The sequence below is a fragment of the Chrysochloris asiatica genome, unplaced genomic scaffold (assembly GCF_000296735.1).
Source record: "Chrysochloris asiatica unplaced genomic scaffold, ChrAsi1.0 scaffold00009, whole genome shotgun sequence".
NCBI lineage: Eukaryota > Metazoa > Chordata > Mammalia > Afrosoricida > Chrysochloridae > Chrysochloris > Chrysochloris asiatica.
The window spans coordinates 36,942,591-36,947,393 of NW_006408527.1; positions in this window are offsets into that span (position 1 = coordinate 36,942,591).

The following is a 4,803-nucleotide window of genomic DNA, read 5'->3' on the forward strand; positions in this document are numbered from 1 at the left end:
TTGGTGACTTCCAATTTGTCTAAATTCATACTTCATACATTTCACATAGTGATTACTAGTGGATATTTGCAGCTGTTTCTTATTATTTTGAATGGTGACCTCTCAGCATATGAAGATCCTGATAACTTTTCTTCTACCACATCATTAAGGTCAGCTATACTTTGAAGAAATTTATTCTGAGTACCTCCCAAGCTGAGGGACACACCTTTAGGCATTATATCAGACCATGTTTCACTGCTGTTCATAAGATTTTCAGTGGCTAACAGTTCAGAATGATCTGCCTTTTCTTTTCTCTAGACTGTCTTCATTTAGAAGCTATGTTGAAACTTGTCCACAAAGGTTGACCCTGTTAATATTTAAAATATGAGTGGTAGAGCTGCCAGAATCACAGTAACACACAAGTCACCATAGTGTGATAAACTTACAGATGAGTATTGATCTTAAATTTAGTTATTTAAATATAACATCAATCCTTTGATTTTATCATGAAATGAAATTTTCATAATAATCAGTGGAGATATCATATCTCTTAATTTTGGGGTATCATCTGTGGTAGCTTCTTGGGAGTTAGAGGATTTTTAAAGATAGTTTAGTCAGATGGTTGACAAATGGTTGCTGACTTACAGTTAGGAAACTAACTGTGATCGAGAGGTTTGGGCTTAAATTTCTGGTTATGTGGACTTTTGCATACTATGATGGACTGCCTGACAGCATAGTGAGGGTTTTAAAGAGCAAGCATTATGATAACTATGATCTAATCTCAGAAGTCACAGTGAATAAAGAAGACCACAGAAGAACTGGTGCATTTGGATTACAGTGCTGAAGAAGAACACTGAAAATACTATGGATTGCCAGAAGAACAAACAAATCTGCCATGGAAGAAGTATAGATAAAATGTTCCTTATAAGGGTGGGTGACAAGACTTCATCTCTCATCTTTTGGACATGTTTCAGGAACACCAGTTTCTGGGGAAGGACACCATGCTTGGAACAGTAGAGAGTAAGCAAAAAGGAGGAAGACCTCCAATCAGACGTTTGGAGGTTTGATAAGTGGCAGCAATAATAGGCTATAATATAATAATTGTGAGGATGGTGCAGGACTGGGCAGTGTTTCATTCTGTTATGTATAGGGTCACTATGAGTCAGAACCAACTTGGTGGTACCTAACAACAATAGTAACTCCATATGAGGAGAATAAATGCTATTGATTCAGAGCGGCCGTGTATAGCAGTTCCTAGAAATGGCTGGTGAGTTTGAATGACTTACCTTGAGGTTCAAATTGACCTTGAGGTTAAGTGCTTATCCTATGGTGCCACACTCGGACTATACGATTCCTTTGAAATTTGATTTTTACCAGGACCAATTCTTAATTTGACAATCATTTAACATCTGGAGAGGCTGAAAGCAAGAAAGAGTTTAATTGTTTAGCTTACTGAGACTCAGTTTCTCTTTACTGAACAACTTGTTTAGGTCATCTCTTTCCTCTAAGGATTTAGGTGAGACTTTCAACAATTCATTACCACCTTGTTTTTGATTAGAAAGAAATAGTATACTTCCAAGATACCCACCAAGATAAGGAGTTTCAATTACATGGGAGGAAACTGCAGGAGACAGATTTCAACAAACGTATTACAGTGATAGGGACTTCATATCTTAACTTTGCATGTGGATGCCTTCATGACCCTAAAGGAATTTTACTTTCAGCTAGCGTATTCTAATGCACTAAAGCTGGAATCAATTTAACTTAGGGCCCTGCCAGTTCCCTTCCACTCTGGCTTTCAATTTTCTTTGTGTCCTGTCTGCTTGGTTTCTATGGATCTTTGCTTTAGACAATTAGTGTCCCTGTTTTGTTGATGTCCTAGGCAAAGTGCTTACTTTGCTGTCCTCTACATAATGCTCTTGAGCTTCCTTACAATGTGGTGGTGGGTTGGCAGAGTAAGCATTCCAACAAAGCAAGATGAAAGACCAGGGAAATCTTATGATCTGCGTGAATAATCATATAGCATCATCACGATCATATTACCTTCCTTGAAGCTGTATATTTAAAGTTAATTGTTGTAGGTGCTATTGAGTCAGTTCCAACTGATAGCAATCTTATGTAAACAGAACAAAACACTGCCTGGCCCTACACCATCCTGACAATTGTTACTTTGCTTGAGTCCATTTTTGCAACCACTGGGTCAATCCATCTTGTTGAGGGTCTTTCTATTTTTCACTCTTACTCTATGTTACTAAGGATGATGTCTCACTCCAAGAACTGGTTTTAAATATGTATCCAAAGTATGTGAGACAAAGTTTTGCCTTCCTCATTTCTAAGGAGCATTCTGGCTATACTTCTTCCAAGACACATTTATTTGTTTTGACAGTCTAGGTATATTTCAATATTCTTTGACAAACCATAATTCAAAGGCATCACTTTTTCATTCTTTGTTATTCATTGTACAACTTTCCCATGCATACAAGGTGATTGACAATACCATGACTTGAGCCAAGACACCTTGACTGTTTTTTCCATAGGTGTTGATTGTGGACCCAAGGTAAATGAAATCCTTGACAACTTCATTATTTTTCTCTGTCATGATGTTGCTTATTGGTTCAGTTGTGAGAATTTTTGTTTTCTTAATGGTGTGAGGATTTTTTTTTTTTTTAATGTTGAGGCATAATCCAGAGGGAAGGCAGTAGTCTTTGATCTTCATCAATAAATACTACAAGTCCTTTTTGCCTTCAGCAAGCAAGGTTATACCATCTACGTATCACATGTTGTTAATGCGTCTTCCTCTAACCCTAATGTTACTTTCTTCTTAATATACTCCATATTCTCAGGTGTTTTGCTCAGCATACAGATTGAAAAAGAGTGGTGGAAGCATACATTCTTTTTTTCTTAATTTTAACCTTGTAATTTGCCCTTGTTCTTTTCAAAAATTTCCTCTTGGTATATGTACCGGTTAATGTATAAACACAATGAACTGTTCTAGAATTCCCATTCTTGATATCCATATGGTTAAATGGAGTTCTGGTATGGAAGCCAATCCATGGAAATCCTATATCAATGGGGTTATTGTGGGTGTGAAATGACTCATGGCACTTAAGAACAACAACACAGCTAAATGCCTTTGTATAAACAATAAAACACAGATAAACATCTCCCTGGCCAACATCCATGTGACATCAACAATGATATCTTTTGTTTCATGTCCTCTTCTAAATCCAGTTTGAAATTCTAGCAGTTCCTTGTTGATGTGCTGCTGTAAGTAAAAATCAATTTTCAGCAAATTATAGTAATAATATTATTGGAAAATTTGAATCTTTTTTTGGATTGGTCACAAATTTGGATTTCTCCAGTAGACTGACCAATAGCTGTCTCCTAAATTTCTTGGCATACACATATGAGTCCTTTAAAGTTTGGGGAGGAGAAATAGATACCAGTACTTGAATGGAAGAGCATGAATGTCACAGCCACATTGTAAGATAATCTTGGGAGTTATCATTATGGTCATCATTAGAAACATAAATGTGTCCTCTGTTTTTATGGAAACACTGCCCACAGATTTCAGATGTTTAGGCAGAAATAACTAAATATGCCGTTTGTTTCCCAAACTTTTGATTCTTCTTATTTCAGGATGTGTCCCTCTATCTTTCCACCTCCTCAAATCATTTTTCTGAAAGATTAATTAGGATTGTGTATGGATTATTATAAACCCTGGAAAGCTCCTAGAATTGTCACCAAATATACAGAATTTATTTTCTTTTAAATTTCTTCTTTTTATAAGCCAACCTACCCAAGCTCAAATATTAAGTTCACAAGTAATTGAAGCTCTTGGTCCCTTTTATTGAAGATAAGTTTGCTAGTTTTCTATAATATCACAATAGTTTCAGAATTACTTAATCATACTAAGCTTTAGCATTTAAAACACTTTATGTAATATAATTTTACTACAGCACAAATTAATGTTTAAAAGTATTTTCCAACAAGTGTATAAAATACATGAGGATACAATACCACTTAGGAAAAACAGAGTAATACGACCATCAAGACTCATTCCTTTTAATGAGCTACTTATTCCCAAATAACAACTACTCAGTGTTTGAATTACCTTGGTTGTTTTCCTGAGGCACTTGAACTAGTAAGTCATTAAATTAGTTTTCTTTTATTAAAAAAAAATCCACTCCTTTCTAATTTCTGTGCAGAGATTTTCAGTTCTTTGTATTCCTCTTTTGGGGTGTTCATACACAATATATTAAGTTAATGAAAATATTAATGATATGCTCTCCCTTCTGCTTTTGAGAAATATTGCTGCTGGTTAATCTTCAGTGGAATATGCAAATAGATTTCTTGAATTAAGATTGCAAATATATATGAGAGGTATGTATAACAGTTAACTTCTCTAACAAAATTAATGTCTACAGAATTTTTGAATCCATATAAATTGTATTAAAGAGTATTATCAATTCAGGCTCTTATTTTATTTTTTTCTAAGTACTTAAAAACTTCAGTATTTTAAATAATGAGTTTTGCAATTGTACTGCCAGATGGTAATAGAGGAGGAGCACTTCATGGGGAAAATAAAATCTTGAATTAATATTTTTTATTCATTTATCTAACTTTCAAGGAAAACAGTCCTTATTGTGACCTTAGTTTTATTTTTCAGGTTATTAATGCAATTGATTTGGATATAAAAGTAGATATATTTTTAAATGTTTATTAGTGGATCTTATCTAAAGACAAAGAAAATAATTCTGAACAAAACTAATATTCATTAAAGTTAAAATTTCTAAAGCTATTTTTTTTTTAATTAAATGTTTT